General features: G+C 42.4%; 1 protein-coding gene and 1 pseudogene across 1 annotated transcript in view; both read right to left on the bottom strand.

The window, feature by feature from the left end:
* The window catches only part of ACOXL (acyl-CoA oxidase like), a 373858-nt gene that overhangs the window by 145350 nt on the left and 209152 nt on the right, over positions 1 to 19356 (bottom strand).
* Positions 15253 to 16202, bottom strand: LOC129462174 (large ribosomal subunit protein uL18-like; annotated as a pseudogene).

Raw genomic sequence — 19356 nt, 5'->3', positions numbered from 1 at the left:
ATTAAAAAATTAGCCGGGCATGGTGGTGCATGCTTATAGTCCCAGTTACTCGAGAAGCAGGAGAATCACTGGAACCCGGGAGTCGGAGGTTGCAGTGAGCTGAGATCACATCACTGCACTCCAGCCTGGATGACAGAGTGAGACTGTCTCCAAAAATAAAATAAAAAAGTGATCTCTTACATAATAATGGTGACTATCAAAACTAAGAAATTCAAAAGAAATTTTATTCATTACATGTTTTAGTTCTAGATATTTCATTACTTAAAATGGACCTAGTAGTAAATCGTTTTGTAAAGTGAAACATTATTTTCAGCAACACAAGTGATTACATTCTCCTGTAAGTCTGGTGTTTTACTTATTCAGGGTTTCCTTAAGACAACTTGTGATAGGTGATTGTGGGTGGTGTTTTTGTGGCTTTTCATACAGGTCTCTGGTTCTGCGTGTTCTGCTGGTTCTGCACTCTTTACTTTCATATACACCTGCTCAGGAGCCCCTTTCTTAGTAGAACTCTAGGGTGAGTGAGCAGTCAAAATATCCATGTCTTTTCTTTTAAAAAAAGGTCCCATCTGCAGGAGGAATCAAGCAAATCTACAGTCAACATTTGGAAAGTATGAGTTTGGCAATTGTGCAGAATGATGACATCATGAACATGCATTTGCAATAAATATCATATACATCATGCAACATGATTATGTAACACCAATAAAAGTTATTTTTAAGGTCAAATCACTTTTCAAGGCATCTATGAAGCAACCAGCATTTCCTCACACTAAGTATTTCACTGATTTATGCTAGGTACAGTGAAACTTGGATTAAAGAGCCTAACAAGTAGAGTTTGCTGCCAAAGCAGAAACACTTAGAGCCAATTATAATAGAAAAATGTGATTTCCAAGGAGACCCCACCAGATATCCATTATGAATCCAGGCAGTGGGGCCATCCTTGGGTTTGTACCATAGAGTGGTACATTGACTCAAAGTGGCAGTACTTATGGCACTGGGCCCCATATCATGTTCCAAGGAGCCCTAGGTAGACTGGCTACATAATTTGGGGCTCGACGCAAAATGAAAATGCAGGTCCCCTTCTTCAAAAATTATTAAGAATTTTATGATGATGAGAACAGAGCATTAAACTAAGCATGGTCCCTTCTGAGGGCAGGGTCCTGTACCACTGCACAAATCTCACCCCATGAAGCTGGGCCTGGCCCTAGGGGTTCCAACAGGACTGCCAGATAAAAGAGGACACCGAATTTATATTTGGATACCCAAATATTGCATGGGTCATACTTATACTAAAATAATATTCATGTTTACCTGAAATACAAAAGTAGCTGGGCATCCTATATTTCTTTTTCCTACATCTGGCAAGCCTAGGTTCCCGAAGGGCATTTCAGGGGTCACCTATGGGTATGAGAATGAAGAAAAGACCAAATGGATGGTCTTGATTTTCCACCATCATGCATTTTAACTCTTTACCTCTTTTAGATGCTGGACATCCCATCAAGGCAAGATTTCTTTGGGGAGAATCTTTAAAAATTCCCTGGCTAGAAGAAATAAGAGGCAGAGATGGAAGGGATGACAGAAGAAGAAGGAGGGAAGAGGAGGGGAGGGGAATAGAGGAGAGGAGGAGAGAGGAGAGATGAGAGGAGAAGGAGCGGGGAGAGAAGAGAGGGAAGGGGAAAGGGAAGGGAAAGGACTACTTTAGCACAGAAACCAACACGTAAGCAGCTCTGAGTAATTGCTGGGCCTTAAACACAGATTTGACTTGAACCCGGGAGGTGGAGGTTGCGGTGAGCTGAGATTGCACCACTGCACTCTAGCCTGGGCGCAGAGCAAGACTCCATCTCAAAAACAAAAACAAAAACAAAAACAAATAAAAACACCAAACCAAAACAAAACAAAAAAAAACATGGATTTGAACTTGAACTTCAAACCAGGAAGGATGGATGGATCTGAAGCAGTGATTTAGGTCCAGCAAAAAATCATGCACAATTCAATCGAACTTAAGATTGGTTAGTTTTGTTGTCGTTTTCAGTTAAATCTGGACCAAGTTTAACTTATCTTCTTAGTGTCTCTTTCCAGTTAGATATAAAGCGGTTTCCCCTTTCTGGTTTCCCTCCTTCCTTCCAGCCACATTTATGGAGCACTTGCTATGTACATGGCACCTACTCTTTATATTGAGTATAGGGAACATTCAAAAGATAAATAAGATACAGCCATCCCTCGGGGTCTTCCAGTGCAGACAGAGAGATCAACCTATGCACACACAACTATACTCAGAGGGATCTGTAAAGAACACGACAGGTACAGAAGCACAGCAAGTTAAAAGTGGATCCCTTTACTATGAGGATTGGGGAAAGCTTTATGGAACAGGAGAGCTTTTGACCTGAGCCTTAAAGAATGAATGAGCTTCATTCATTTGTTCATTCATATATACAACACCTAATAGCAGCAACTACTCATTTTCTTTGAGCATCTATCTACTAAGGCTAAGCTCTGTTCCAAACTTAAGCTCTGTTCCAAACCCTTTAGATGGAATACCTAATTTAATCTTCATGACAACTTTGGGTAGTTCATGGAGTCACTCACCCCATTGTCCAATAAGACAACCAAGGCCTAGAGAGGTTCAGCCAGTTGCCAGGGTCACAGAGCCAGGAAGTGGTGGGGGTGGGATTTCAACCCAGAGTCCATGCTTTCAGATGAAGTTTCACTCTGTCGCCCAGGCTGGAGTGCAGTGGTGCGAGCTCAGCTCACTGCAACCTCCACTTCCTGGGTTCAAGCGATTCTCCTGCCTCAGCTTCCCGAGTAGCTGGGATTACAGGCACCCACCACCACACCTAATTTTTGTATTTTAGTAGAGATGCGGTTTCACCATGTTGGCCAGGCTGGTCTCGAACTCCTGACCTCAAGTGATCCACCCACCTCAGCCTCCCAAAGTGCTGGGATTACAGGCATGAGCCACTACACCCAGCCCAGAGTCCATGCTTTCAATAATTCCACACCTAAGCTGCACCTACTGTATGCCAGGCTCTGTGTAGTCACTGGAGATACAAAGAGAATGCAGGAACTCCTGGTGTGCTGGGGGAGGGGCAAGAGCAGACAGCATGTCAGGATAATGTGATGAGACGACAGGTGAACTCAAAGCTCAGTGGGCACAGAGAGGGGCTGTGCACTCACACTTGACATAAATTCTGAATCTGAGAAGGAACAGTAGCAGCAACAAAGGCTTTCAGGGCTGCAGGCAGAGCGCCTTTAGAGACACAGCAGCACGGAGAAGCCTGGGCGGCCAGGGTATATGGAAGGAAGGGGCAGGGGCAGGGGCAGGGCTAGACACCAGGGCCTTGGCTGCTGTCTGAAGAGCTGCCTTTATCTAGGCGCTTTGGGGAACTGAGTGACAGTGTCAGCACCTGGAGCCCAGCGTGGAGACTCAGGAGGCCGCCAGATGAGCCACCTCTGCGACTTCCTGTTAGAATTTCTGACCCGAAGCAGAGCCCACAGGCCCAACAAGGTGGTTGTGGTTGTGTGTCCCTAAGTTAGGAAGTTTGGGGTGGTTTGCTGTGCCACAGTACACAGGAACAGGGAGCTCTTCTGGTCCCTTTCTCCCTTCTTGGGGTCTCTTCTTCCCTTCGCTTCCCATCCCACACACCTGCGCCACATTACATCAGTCCCCTGCACACATTTTGGCTCTCCTACCTGGAACTTGCCCAGGGTACTTCATGCCACAGTAGGGGCGTGAGCCCTGGTGTCTGGCAACCAAACCATCTCCATATGCAGAACCCACGGCTTATTAAAATAGCCACAACACAGCCTTAATTGAGCCCCTACTGTGTGCTGAGTGCTCTCCAAGAGTAACTGTAAGAGTCCTACAAGGTACAGGTGATGGTCCCAGTTTTACAGGTGAGGGCTGTAACTCTCAGAGAGGCTAAGCCCAGGATTTCACGGTTCCCTCAATATGGGTGAAACAGAGCCTGGGCTATCTGGCCATGAGACCGCCCTGGCCTAAGCGTGCATTCTTCCTCCAGAGCTCCCTCCTTTGCAGCCTATCGTGTGCAAGGCTCTGTGGTTCACCCCACGCCACAGACGGGTTTTGTTAGACACACCCCTCACAACCCCCATGGCCATTTCACATTAAAAACATTATGTGCTTACCTTCCGTTGAAAACTTAGAATTTCTGCAAAGCCTGAACCAACGTTCCCCCAACACGATGGTCAGTGGGAGCTGAGGAGAGGTTACAGCCCCCTTGGAAAGGGGCAAAGGCCCTCCATTTGCACCAGTCCCCAAGGCACTCTGAGTCTCGGGGTCTGCTACAGTTATTAAGGTACCTGTCTGGCCTTGAAGGTGATTGATTTGGTGATCCCTCTTGTGGCCTAGTCCAAGGGTCCCATGCACATGGTATAAAGAGCCTGGGAGTGTACCCCTGCCCCGCACCCCCTGTGCTCTTCCTGTCACCATGTGTAACTGGCCCAGTGGAGTCCAGCTCAGGAGCACACCATTCCTGCAGGCAGCCACGGCCCTCACGCCACACACAAACTTCATTCTGGCCCAAACTTCTCACTAAAGAGGTAGAAAATGCCATTTCTCACACAGTTGGGACACGGGCACCGTCCCGGCCAATGGGATCTACGAGGAATTCAGCTGAAGGTTTCTGGGGAAGGTTTTCCCTCATGCTGTCTTCCCCAGAATTGTGGCAGCTATTTTAAGACACTGATGAGACGATCCAGAAATCACTCCAGTGTCAGTGGAACTGGATGCTGGACAGAAGCAAGGGACTCAAGGGCAGACAGTCCCCAGCTGTGGGGTCACCAAGGAGCATGGCTGGTGTGGTTTCAGCCACTTTAGATGGGTATTTATTACATGCAGACAAATGTGTCCTGACTGCTAACCCCAGTAGTGACTGGGTCTGAACCGAACTCCGGGAAGATGTGTCCACTTTCCCTAGTGCAGGGCCGGCTGTTGTTCCCAAGTGTTTTTCCATCCCATTCTCACCTCCCCTAGCCTCCTTCTACCCCCTACTCACCCCCATATCGCCCTCATTTCCAGCAAGCTTCCTCATGTGTATGTGCGTGTCAGCCCCCTCCTGACACCCAAGCCCTGATGACAACAACAAACCGTCCAGTGTCGCTGGAATACATGTTACTTGTAGAATTTTTTTCAATTGAAAAGAGAAAGTAACTTGTCTTAAATCTGTGACAAAATAAAGAATGAAATGGCAATGGGCAGAATGTTAAAAAAGAAATTCGACTTAGTTTGTTACAACTTGAGTACCGTGCAAACCCTTTCTGAAAGAAAACAATTCTCCTTAACCCCCAATGTTGATTTAAGTTGTTTCAAATTATAACGTTACTCAAACATGTTCAAACATAAAACTAGATATAAACACCTTATGTTTATAGCTCTTGTTCAACTCTAAACTATGAAATTAAATACAAGCAAAACTACAAAACCAATAAGATTCAAGTCAACAGTCCTAATAACATGTGACAGACTGTGTTTTGCAGCATGAACTTGTTTTTTTCCAGCCTGTGCCAGTTCCTTTGGGGGAGTTATGCCCACACCTCTGAGGGCTGGGCAAAGAGATCCCTCTGCCACACTTCTCTGTGGTCTATAAAACCCTCTGCTATGGTTTGAATGTGTCTCCTCCAAAATTTAGGTATTACCAATGTAATAGTATTAAAAGGCAGAGACGTTCAGGGGTGATTAGGCCACAAGGGCTCCTCCCTTGTGGATGGGATTAGGTGCCTTTAGAAAAGGGCTTGATGGAGTGAGTTCACCCCTTTCTCCCCTTCTGCCTTCTGCCATGTGAGGACACAATATTCAAGGCGCCATATTGGAAGCAGAGAGTAGCTCTCACCAGAGGCCAGCATCTTGATCTTGGACTCCCCAGCCTCCAGAACTGTGAGAAATAAATGTCTGTTCTTTATCAATTACTTAGTGGTATTCTGTTACAGAAGAAGACATGGACTAAGATACCTCTTCAAGCAGCAAGCACATCATACCAATCTTCGGCCTCCACTAAACCCAGATTTTTAAGTCATAGAAAACCTACATCTATTCTTTCCTCATTGGTTCCTGGTCATCAAGAAGGTGTTCTCTGGTGCTGACAGGCTTAGCAGTGCAAGACAAAGGCCAGAATCCCCACGGCAATCTCTGGTTATATGGTTGTTATCCTGATGATCTGTGTATACTGCTTAGACTATATCTGTTTAGAAGATCATCAAAATTAAGACACAAAATTAATACATTCTGTCAAGAACTCATAGTCCCCAATTTGAAAAACTACATTAAAATCAAATTCTGGGGAGCAGAGAAGAAAAGACAAACAAAGGCCCCAGATCCAGAAGGCTCCCTTTCTCCAGAATCTCACACATGGAGTCCTGATGAGGAAAAATGTAAATATTTAGATGCTGCAACATCTGGTTTCAAAAAAATTAGTGCCAGCTTTGCATATGGGTCAATGGATTTGGAAAGAGAAAAACAGAACTTGTCTGTTCATTCGTGGGAGTAAAGAGGGTTGTTATGTTGGAGGATGGGGTGAGTTTGTGTGTATCATGAGTTGGTTTGTTCTCTTGAAAAGCCCTTCCTTTCTTTGTCACTCTTCATTCCTTTTCTTCCCTCCCTGACATTTTATATCAAAGGGAGAGAATTTTTTTTTTTTAAGATGGAGTCTCACTCTGTCACCCAGGCTGGTGTGCAGTGGTGATCTTGGCTCACTGCAAGCTCCATCTCCTGGGTTCACACCATTCTCCTGCCTCAGCCTCTCGAGTAGCTGGGACTATAGGCACCTGCCAGCACGCCTGGCTAATTTTTTATATTTTTAGTAGAGATAGGGTTTCACCGTGTTAGCCAGGATGGTCTTGATCTCCTGACCTCGTGATCCACCTGCCTCGGCCTCCCAAAGTGCTGGGATTACAGGAGTGAGCCACCACGCCCAGCCGGGAGAGAATATTTTTTAATGGTTTTAAATATACTTGATCTCTAAAAATTAAAAGCCCTATTAAATAGTCTTAAATAAAAAGCAAAAATCTCCTACCCAATCTTTTACCTTTAATAACTCACTCCAGAAATAACCATTTTTAAGTAGTTTTTGTTCTCCTAGAAGGGGAAGCTTCCCAGTGTGAAGGTCAAATACATTCTCATGTCATGCTTTAGTTTGCTCGTAGTTGGAGCATGCTTTTCTTGAGTGGTTTTGTTTTTCCTGGAGTCTTAATGGACTCTTCTTTCTCTTCTTTCAAGAAGAAACATGCCTTTTCCATCATATCACTAGAATCTTCCTGCTTCTTTTTGTTGAACAGAAATTGTTTCCTTCTTAAAGTCATTATTTTGACCCCTCTGACTTCCTGTTCAAATTTGGACTAATTGTTTTCTGGGCTTGTCACATCACTACCATCCAGGTATTTCCTTGCACATACTCCACTTGGGTTAGCTCCCGAAAGCATCCCTGTCTTTTAAATTCTTCATTTCTTGAATACTTTCTTGCAGTTCATCCACAAGTAACATTTTTCAGAAAATGCATATCAAGTGAACTTACAGTGCATTTGAGTATCTGTCTTTATCTTGCCTCATACTTGATCAATAATTTGGCTAGCTGTGAAATTTCACATTCAAAGCAATCTTCTTCAGAACTTTGAAGGTATTATTCCATTTTATTCTAGACCTGTGATCTGTAGGCCCTTGCCACTCAGTGTGATCCATAGGCCAGGAGCCATAATATCACCTAAGAGATTGCTGGAAATACAGAATCCCCCCACCCCAGAATCTGAAGTTGAACAAGATATCCAAGGATGTATGGGTACATTACAGTTGAGAAGCTGTTACATCCTTCAGTGCTGCTTGAGAGGTCTGTGGTCAATCTGACTCTTAGGCCTTGGTAAATAATCCCATGTTTTTTCAGCTTGAGGGTTTTGAGGCCTTTCTTTGTCCTTGCTTGATGTTCTGAAATTCTCCAGGTTGTTTTCAGGCTCTAATCTCTTCCAATGGGTCCCACCAATCTCCAGACTTTTTTGGCTTTCTTCGTATCTCAAGAATTTTCGTCTATTTCTCTGATTTACCTGCCTCTCTGTATTCTCCAATCGCTTTCTTGGAAATGTTACAGATTTTAGATTGATTATCCATCAAAAATGGAATGGAAATTTCCCTTTAATCCTACTCTCCCTTTTTTGTCTTTCTGATCTTCATTCTTGGAAGTTTTCTCAAATTTCTTCTTTAGCCCTTACATTTGATTTTTTTTTGCAATGTATATTTTTAATTTTACAAGCACTTTATGGGTCTCTGAATGCTTGTATTTCGTAGCAGGCTGTTCTTGCTTTATGGATGCAATGTGGCCACACATCCCTAGGGTTACTAATTAGTTTTTGTTTCTCTATTTTGCTTCCTCTAGTGCCTGTTGTTATGTTTGTTCATCTTTCTCCTTCTTTTTCATGCTGTTGATTTTTCTTTAATTTTTTTTAGATAATACTATTAAATCATTGCTCATTTTTTAGGTGTGATGATGGTTATTATGATTTTATAAGAAAAGATCCTTATTTTTAGAAAATGAACATTGAAGCTCTTAGGGATGAAGTGTTTTGATGTCTGCAACTTACTCTCAAATGATTTCATGCACACACACACACACACACACACTCACACAAACATATGCACAGAGGGTAAAAAAGAGAAATTTTAATATGGCAAAGTGTTAACATGTAATGAAACCAGGTGGACGGTGTGCCCAGACATTTATTGTACTAGTCTTTCAACTTCTGTCTTGAAATTTGTTTGAAATTTTTTATTGTAAAAGTCGAAAATAAAAACGAAACAAAAATATTTGATGATGCTTGATTGTTCATTCTCTTATTATCCTTAAGAAAATATCCTCAGGGGTCTGAAATCCCTAAGGGATCAGCTTTCTTATAGTAAAACAGATATGTGCTTGGTCTCTTTTATTTTCTTCCTCAGTTCAAATTTGATAGAAACTACACTGGGCTGATGCCCCACCGCTGGTACGCAGCACACATCAGCCGGCCTGCCCCACAGCATGGCTCAGGCATTCCTGCAGGGGAAGAACAGCTAGGTTCCCCAACCCCTGCAGGAAAGGTCTGTCCTACCCCAAACCACATCTCGGCTGAGTCTAGTGTTTTAAGCACGGAAAAAGTACAAAAGGGGTTTTGTTCTCTTGGCCACCTGCCACAGTCCAGCCCCAAAACAACTCAATGCTCCCTTCTGATTGAAGAAACATTTTGTGCTTTTCTGAACATAAGGCTTGATGGTATTACTGCCAGGCTTCCTGTCAGCAGGCACACATCTTGCCATGGGCAGTTCCAAGACAGAGGTCTCTGCAACAGAAGCCACCCAGATCAGTCAGGAAGAGGACACCCCTTCCTGGTCTTTAAGCAAGTTAATGGCAGGTCATTTGCATTTTTGCATATTTGCACTGCGAAGTAATGAACAATATATGCAAAATCTCTAACTAACATTCTTCAGGGAATCTGCCATAATGGATTAGGAAGGGACCTGTCTTGGTGTATCTCTAATGAAGCAAAAGAAAGTTATAATGGGATTTCATGGGTGTGGGTAGTAATTGGATTTGGTGGAGGGTATAATTAAATTTCACCAAGGGGCTACAACCTCTGCCCTGGCAAATAATAAAAGTGTCAGAAAACTTTTCATCTTGCTTAAAGGGAAACATGTAAAGCCTGCAGAAATGCCACAGCACATCCCCTCAATCATGGGGCAGCAACCTAGCACCTTCAGGATCTCAAAAGTTTTACCTTCTGGTAGAGAGCTGAAAGCACTGTAGGTAATATCAGAATATTGTGAAACTCACTGGCCAGTTTCTCCCCTATGTCTCCTGAAATTTCCATCTCTACTTCAATAAGGAGAATCAAAGCAGGATACAAGCCAGAGAAGGGTGGCCTCCCCAAAATGTGGAGATTCCAACACACAAGTGGAAGGCTGAGTGGACCAGTACAGGCAGCCAGCACAACCTCCCATCACTGTGGAGGCATCACCCCTGGATGCCCAGCAGCAGAAAACTCCGGGTCCAACGCAAGGCAGTCACCTGGCAGGCTTCCTGTGAGGGGGTGCTGACTGATGGCAAACAAGCAGGCTGACCCTCCCCAGCACTAAGCTATGTATTCAGGGGTCTCGGTCTCTCACCCCAAGGGACCAAGCACTGCCTGGCCAGGCTGTTAAGTTTTCTTCCCAGAGAAGGTTTCTGGAGCTATGGCAGATGCTATTACTGTAGTCACTCTGATGTGGGGAACTGGGTGTCCTGCTATTAAACAGGCCTTTATGGAAATGCATGACTCTGCCTGAATCCCTCTCCTGCTCTCAATCCTTGTGAACCAGTGTCTCTCCAGGGTCATCCAGAAGAAACAACCCCACCTTCAGCTGTGTCCACTCAGCTTGTGTCTTAGCTCAGGCTGCTATAACAAAATACCATAAACTGGGTGGCTTATAAACAACAGAAATTGATTTCTCACAGTTCTGGAGTCTGGGAAGTCCAAGATCAAGGTAGTGGTAGATTCAGTGTCTGCTGAGGGCTCACTTCCTTGTTCACAGATGGCACTTTCTTGCTGGGTCTGCATATGGTGTAAGAGGCAAGGAAGCGCTCTTTGATAAGGCACTAACCCCACCCATGAGGGCAGAGTGATTGTGACCTAATCACCTCTCAAAGGCCCCATCTCCTAATACCATCACCTTGGTAGGTTTTGACACATTAATCATGGAGAGACATAAACATTCAGGCTGTAGCAGGTTGCCCTGTCAATTTCATTCCATGCTTCGCATTCTCCAGAAAGTAATAAAAATACTTGGTCATCTGATAGCTTCTCTCCCAATGTCAATGTCAATGTCATTGACATTGTCATTTACTTATTCCTGCTTTTTATTTATTCTAGTTATTTGACCTTGAAGAGGGAAGAGCACTAATGCCAATCAGGATGCGCATATGCTTTATCTTATGGCACCATGTGCAAAATAAAGTTAACATGAAAGGCCTGAGACTGCTATCCTGAGATTGCACCTGGGAACTTGGGTTTGGGAAGATTCCCACCATTCCTTGACTGATAAGGGTGGCTCACTGTGCCTAAACCATTTGAGCACATAATGTGGTTTATGCTGAACACATGCTTTCTTCTGAAAGTCTGCATTGATATGTGCTAAGCAGAGGGTGTCTACATGACCAGCCCTCAATAAAAACCATGGACATGGAGTCTCTGCTGAGCTTCCCTGGTAAACATTTCACATGTATTGTCACAATATGTTGCTGGAGGAATTAAGCATGTCCTGCATGACTCCATTGAGAGAGGACTCTTGGAAACTTGCTTCTGGTTTCCTCTGGACTTCAGCCCATGTGCCTTTTTCCTTTGCTGACCTTGCATTTTGTGTGTATGTGTGTGTGCATGTGCGTGTGAGAGAGAGAGAAAGAGACGCATGTGTGCGTATATATTTTTTACATATGATTTTGCTGTAATAAATCACAGTCATGAGTATAAGTGTATGTCAAGCCTGTGAGTTCTCCTAGTGAATCATCAATCCTGGGGGTGACCTTGGGGACCCTTGACACATGCCACTTATAAAAGAAGTGTTTCCAGCTGGATCATCACTTGAGGTAGCATTTTTCCAGTATGTGTCTGGAAGATATCTGTCTGGCAAATTGGTCGAAACAAGGCTTACAGTCTGGACTTAAGGTCTCTTGTGATCTCTTTCTTAGCAGACTGTAAAACTGGACCATGCCCTGGTTCCTTCCCCAGCCTAGGCGTTGGAGCACTTGTGTGTGTTCTTAGTGCATAGGGTGCCCTGCTTTCTGTGCTGATGTTCATTCTCCCAACCAGGTGCTCAGCCTCTCTGCAGCCCAGCATCCCTGCATGTTCCTGCTGTTCATGGTTCAGAGTTCCTCATTTCATTTTCCATGCTCCCACGTATGTGATAAACAAGAAGGAGTCCCTGTTTTTCCCCATGCTTCCACTTGAGTTCACATTTAGAAATTGTGACCATTCCCATAACACACTAAACAGCCTTTCCATAATGCTTACAAGCTAGAGCTTGCAATTAAAGCCCTAAATCACAACTGCAGGGTCAAGTGCTGTTGAATCCCATGCTTATGTTTAACATATACTCTCAAAGAGAAAGTTGTCAAAAAACCTCACTTGGATCACAAGCTGAGATGGAGAATGTGAATTAATGTAATGTCTGAATTACTGAATATTCTTAAGAAGATTTTTTGATACAACATTTAAGCAGGAGGGAGACAAAAAACAGACAATTTTTAATCTAGCTCAAGTTAAATTATAAGTCTCAGTTCTCCCCCAAATAATCTACTCTCCTACAGATACCGCTAAAAGCTAAGAGGGAATGGGGAGCTGCCATTACATGCTGCTGTCCTCATTCTAATAAACTTTTTAAGATACATAACAATGGAAAGAATGTTCTTTTTTAATCATCAAGACCGTTTACAACATGGAGATATCAATATTTTGCTCTATTTCTTTCTAAACTTACTCATGCATAGGTTTTTGTTTTATACCTTTTTAAAAAAATTCTTTAAATGTAATTGTAGCATTTGCATGAATGTAACTGTAGCAATGAAGCATAAGAAAATAATTCAGAGAGATCCTATGCACCCTTTATCCATTTTCTCCCAGCGGTAACACTTTACCCAACATTTACTGGCATCCCAACCAGGAAAACAGTGTTGGTGCAAGCCACAAAGCTTATTCAATTTTCATGTTATTAACATTCATTTTAGCCATTCTAATAGTAATGTAGTAATATCTCATAGGAGTTTTGATTTGCACTTCCATAATGGGTACAATGATGTACCTATTTTCATGTGCTTATTTGCCATGGGTGTATCCTCTTCAGTGAAATGTCTCTTGATGTTTTTTGACCACTTTCTAATTGGATTGTTTGTTTTTCACTGTTGAGTTTTGAGAGTTCTTTATATATTCTAGACTCAAGTCCTTTGTTGGAGATGTCATTTGAAAATATATTCTCCCTGTCTGTAGCTTATCTTTTCATCCTCTTCACAGGGTCTTTCATAGAACAAAAAAAATTATTTTTCATGAAATGCAGCTTACCAATTTTTCCTTTTATGAAATGTGCTTTTGATGTCAACCCTAAGAACTTCTTCCCTATCCCTGGGTCTCAAGGATTTTCTCCTGTTTTCTAAAAGCTTTATAATTTTACGTTTTATATTTAAGTAATTCATTTTGAGTTAGAGTTCTTTATAATGTGTCAGACTTAGGTTGAGGTTCAGTTTATTGTCTGTGGATGTCCAATCACTCCAGCGCTATTTGCTTAAAAGGCCATCTTTCCTCCACTGGATTGCTTTTGCAACTTTGTCAGAAAGCTACAGTTTTTATTTCTTCCCTTCTAATCTCTATGTTTTAATTTATTTTTATTGCCTTATTGCACTGCTAAAACTTTTAGTGCTAGTTGAATAACAGTGGACGTTCTTGCCTTTTTCCTAATCTTGGGGGAAAAGCATTCAATGTTCCACTATTAAGCATGATGTTAGCTGTAATTTTTGTAGACTCTCTTTTTCAATTTGAGGAAATCCCCTTCTTTCCTAGTTTGCTGAGTTTTTGTCATGAATGGTTGTTGGACTTCGTCAAATGTTTTTTCTGTGTAAACTGACATGATCATGTGACTTTTTCTCCTTTAGTCTGTTGATGTGGTGGATTGCATTTGATTGACTTTTAAATGTTGAAGCAAACTTGCATATCAGAGATAAATTCCACTAGGTTGCCATGTGTAATTCATTTTGTACATTACCAGATTCAATTTGTTAATATTTTGTTGAAGATTTCTGTATGTACATTCATGAGTGATACTAGTATGTAGATTTATTCTTTTTTTCTTCTATCTTTGTCTACTTTTAGTATCAGAGTAATACTAGCCTTCTAAAATGATCAAGGAGTACCCTCTCCTCTTCTATTTTCTGGAAATAGAATTTTCTGAAAATAGAAGAGGAGAGAGTAACATTCTTCTTTAAATGGTAAATAGAATTCTCCAAGGCTTCAAGGCCGGGAGATTTATTTTTCAGGAGCTTTTATATTATTATTAAGGGTTCAGTTTCTTTAAGAGTATAGAACTATTCAGTTTGTCTGTTTCAACTTTGTTGAGTTGGATAGTTCCCAGTTTTTGAGGAACTGGTCCATTTCCTCTAAGTTGTCAAATTTATCAATGTAAAGCTATTTTCTAGTATTCCATTTTTTTTTTTTTTTTTGAGGCAAAGTCTCACTCTGTCGCCCAGGCTGGAATGCAGTGGCACAATCTCAGCTCACTGCAGCCTCTGCGTCCCAAGTTCAAGTGATTCTCCTGCCTCAGCTTCCCGAGAAGCTGGGATTACAGATGTGCACCACCACACCTGGCTAATTTTTGTATTTTTAGTGGAGATGGGGGTTTTATCATGTTGCCCAGGCTGGTCTCAAACTCCTGACCTCAGGTAATCTGCCCACCTCGGCCTCCCAAAGTGCTGGGATTAGAGGTGTGAGCCACCACGACTGGCAACCTCATTATCTTTTAATGACTGCATGATCTCTAGATATATATTCTGTTTCATTCCTGATACTGGTGATTTGAGCCTTCTTAATTTTTAACTTTGTCAATCTTGCTAGAGTGTTATCAACTTTGTTGATTCTTTACAGAGCCAGCCTTTTGTTTCATGAATTTTCTCTATTGTTCTCCTGGCTTCAATTTTATTAATGTATAATCTTAACTTTATTATTTCCTTTCTTATGTTTGGTTTCTACTTATTTTGCTCTTCTCTTTCAATTTTCTTGAGGTAGGGATTTAGGTGAATGAGTTGAGACCTTTCCTCTTTTCTAAAATAAGCATTTAGTACTATGAATTTTCCTTTCAGCACTATTTTATCTGCATCCCATACATTTTGATGTGTTGTGTGTTCATGCTCACTTATTTCTATGTATTTTTAAAGGTCCATTAAAATTTCCTATTTAACCTACGGATTATTTGAAGTATGTTGCTTAATTTCCAAGTATTTAGAGATATTATTCTTTTCTTTCTGTTCTTGATTTCTCATTTCATTCTATTATGATGAGAAAACATATTCTGTACCTTTTTAATTCCTTTAAATTTGCTGAGTTTTATTTTAATGGCCCAGGATAGTCCATCTTGAAGAAAATTCCACAACTGCTTGAAAAACATGTATGCTGTTCCTGTTGAATACAGTGTTCCATGTTCCATACATGCTAATTAAATCCTGTTGCTTGATTATGTTTTTCAGTTTTTTTTCACTGTCCATAAGTTTATTGTCTTATCTGAAAAATTGTCATAGAAAATTGTTTGGTGTAGCTCTCAGTAGCCTGCTCCTGAGCTCTGAGGAAGCTTGCCTTCTTTTGAGCTATCTGATCTTTCTTCTGGACAATGGACATTTTGGGACAGTTCCACCTCTTCTTTTTAACTTCTTTCTTGGGCTTCTTTTCATAGACTTGATTCTTGTGTATAGCAGCATGAGCTTTCTTATACATCTCCTCCATCATGTCTGGAGTTATGCTGTTCTTTATGTATTGAGAGAACTGTTTCTAGTAGGCATCTTCATCTTCTTCCATTAAGTAGCACAGGTAATCTGCAACATTCTGGCCCGTGATGTACTTCCGGTGCACTTCTGCATTAAATTCCCTGCTTTCAGAATCATAACCAGGGAATCATTTGGTACTATGAGAGACAGATGAGCCTCCAGCCACAGCTCCTTTCAGGGAGCCAAAAAATTTATTGCCAGTGGTAGTTCTGGCAAGGCCTGCATCCAAATAGCAGGTAAAGTCACCTGGCTGACCATCAATGCTTTCCACATTGTATTCATTGCCAGTCACCTACACTTGGCCTTCATAGATGTTGTCCATGCCAAACCTATTGAGCAGCCTGCGGGCCAGCAGCAGGCCAGTACAATACACTGCAGCATAATTTGTCAGGCCAACCTTCACACCATATTTTGGCAGTTCGTGTGCATATGCTGCACAGACTATCATATCCCCCTCTATACGGGCATAAGCAATCTGACTAATGATATCTCTGTTTGTTAGATGAACTACTATCCTATATTTGGGTGTGTTGTATTTATTTTTATCCTGTATCACCAAGCATTTCTGAGCATAGTAACCGGTTTTACCCTCTCGTCGTCTTCTAAATTTCACTTGGTATCTCTTAATAAATAAAATCTCTTATTCTTAACAACTTTAACAAACCCCATCCTGCAAAACAGAGACCCACATCCGTGGCTCAACAGAGACCTGCAGGCCCAGCAGCGCCTGTTTTTCAGTTCTTTCATATCCTTTCTGATTTGCTGTCTAGTAGTTGTGTTAACCATTGAAATAAATGTGTTGAAATCTCCAACTATAATTGTTGATTTGTCTATTTCTCCTTTCATTTCTTTCAGGTTTTCCCCCAGAACCTCACAGTATCACATTGTATAGTCTTATTATTTACATGTAAAAATTTGTAATATATCTCATCACAGTCTAGTGATATTAATGTTTTACTACTTTGAGTGAAGTGTGGAAAACTTACCTCCATTTAGGTCTCTTTGCCCTCACTTTTTTATTTATTTATTTTTTTTGAGACGGAGTCTCGCTCTGTCGCCCAGGCTGGAGTGCAGTGGCGCGATCTCGGCTCACTGCAAGCTCCACCTCCCGGGTTCACGCCATTCTCCTGCCTCAGCCTCTCCAAGTAGCTGGGACTACAGGCGCCCGCCACCACGCCCGGCTAATTTTTTGTATTTTTTCAGTAGAGATGGGGTTTCACCGTGGTCTTGATCTCCTGATCTCGTGATCCGCCCACCTCGGCCTCCCAAAGTGCTGGGATTACAGGCGTGAGCCACCGCGCCCGGCCCCTCCTCACTTTTTAACTGTCTGAAGTATTTCCTTTACGTACATTGAGCAACACACTTCTCTCCTGAGACTCTGATAATACAAATGCTAGCTCTTTTGTTATTGCTCCACTGATCTGTGTGATTCTGTTCATTTTTGTCTTCTCTGTTGTTCAGATTGGGTAAATTCTGTTGATCTGGCCTCAAATTCACTGACTCCACCCTCTATCATGTCTACTCTATTACTGGGATCAGACTGCAAGTTTGTTAATTTGGTCATTATATTTTTAATTCTATCATTTGAATTTGGTCCCCTTTTATTTGCTTATATATTTTTTCTATTTTTAAAATTTGTTTTAAGAGCATTTGTAGCACTTTTATGCATCTTTGAAGCACTTTTATAGCGGGTACTTTAAAATCCTTATCAGATAATTCCAACATTGGATTCTTCTTGGTATCAGCATCTATTGACTTTCTAAGTTGTGATTTTCTTGGTTCCTTTATAACAAGTGATGTTTTGTTGTACCCAGTGTATTTAGATATGATATTATGAGATGATATTTAATCTTGAAGTGTAGCAAAAGGTCCTGATGGGTATATGTTCACTTTCCTGCGGGGTCCCGTCGACACCATGCTGGGGGAAAAGAAGCGCTGACGTATATTGCCTTGTTGGAGACAGGTGGGGGGCAAGTTCTGTTCCCTCTTGGCCCTGCTGACATCAGGGAAGGGAGTGGGGAAGCACAGGGCCAACTATCCCCATTTCCCACCACGTCATTGTGCCTCATTGATGCTGGATGAGGTGAAGGCTCCGCTGCTTACTGGCTCCTGCTAAAAATAGGGGAGGAGGAAGAAGGATATTAACTCCCCCACTCCATCCTGTTTCATTCTGTTGATGCCAGGTGAGGCTGGAGGCTCAGCTCCCCACTAAATCCCCTTTAGGGGTTTAGGGGGCAGGGAGGGAAGAGGTCAAAGTGTCCACGGGCTCTGCTGCACACTACTTGCTCCAGTTTCTTGTCATCTTGTGGGTGTGGAGCTTCAGCTCCTCACTGGGCTCACTGACACCAGGGGTGGGTAGAACACAGAGTAGTGACTAGTCCCTACTCACACCTCCTGGTTAGTCTAATCGATGTCAGGTGGGAGTAGAGACTCAGCTCCCTGCTGGACCCCTGCTGGCCCCGGGGTGGGTAGCAGAAGCACACTGGTGGTGGGCTCCACCTTAAGCCACCTCATTGGTTCTTGTTGCTGCTGAGTGGGGGTGGATTCGCCACCGGGCCTTGCTGACTCTGGTGGGGAATCTGAGCGCCACCTGTTTCCACCAGGAGAGGAATGAAAGATGAGCTCCCTGCTCAGTCCCACTAAGGCCACTGGGTGGGGGATGGGAGTACTACCCCTGCTTTTGCCTGCTTCCTTAGGTCAGGGATCCAGTGGAAGATCAGCTCCCAGCGAGGCGGAAATTGTGGGGAGAGTGGTTATGTTTTTTTGTTGTGTCTGGCTGGTATAGCATGGGTATTACCAAAAAGATTTTCGGTCATCAGGCCACCATCTTCCTGGTCCTTTGGCTAGGGGATTAGGTGTCTCCTGGAGCATATTTTGTGTGTGCCTATTAGAGATATAGGGGATGTGTATCCTGTCTGGGATATATGGGAGACAATAAGGAAATCCAGAGACCTTATTGCTGTTTCATTCTTCAAGTCCCAAAGTCCCTAGGCAGCCTCCTTCTTCCCTCCCCCTTCCAGGGTCTTCTCTTCCCATGCTTGTCTGTTGTATTTTGTCCAGGGAGTTTAACTGTGAAGAGGAAAATCTGTGAGGAATGGGGCTACTCTATCTTAGCAGGCCAGGAGTCCCTATTGTCCTTTTTTGAGAACTCCAAATCATGATCACATTCTTTATACAGTCAAGTGCCCCAGCTAAAAATTTCCCATCACCTAGCAATATCTCTGCCATCATGATGTCATAGCACAACACATCACCTTATCTATGCTTTGATGTGCTTCCATATGCAAATACTTAAACATAAATATTGTGTTAGGCACTGTTGGTGGGAAGGTAAATTAGTACAGCCACTATAAAAAACAGTATGGAGGTTTCTCAAACACAAAAACAAACAAACAAAAAAACCCTAAAAATAGAACTACCCTATGATCCAGCAATCCCACTAGTGGGTATTTATCCAAATGAAAAATAAATCAATATATCAAAGTTATACCTGCACCCACATGTTTATTGCAGCACTAGTCACAACAGCAAAGATGTGGAATCAACCTAAATACCCATCATACAAAGAAATGGAGAAAGAAAATATGGTATATATGCAAAATGGAATACTATTTGGCTATAAAAAATGAAATCATTTCATTTGCAGCTACATGAATGGAACTGGAGGTCATTATGTTAAGTGAAATAAGTCAGGCGCGGAAACACAAATATGGCATGTTCTTACTCATATATGGGAGCTAAAAAAGTTGATCTCATAGCAGTAAAGAGTAGAATGATAGATACCAGAGGCTGGGAAAGGTGTGTCGGGTGGGTAGGAGGAATGAACAGAAGT

This window comes from Symphalangus syndactylus, chromosome 14, assembly GCF_028878055.3.
Source record: "Symphalangus syndactylus isolate Jambi chromosome 14, NHGRI_mSymSyn1-v2.1_pri, whole genome shotgun sequence".
In the NCBI taxonomy this organism is placed as follows: Eukaryota; Metazoa; Chordata; class Mammalia; order Primates; family Hylobatidae; genus Symphalangus; species Symphalangus syndactylus.
The sequence above is the reverse complement of the archived record's forward strand: the minus strand, read 5'-3'. Positions and strand labels throughout refer to the sequence as shown.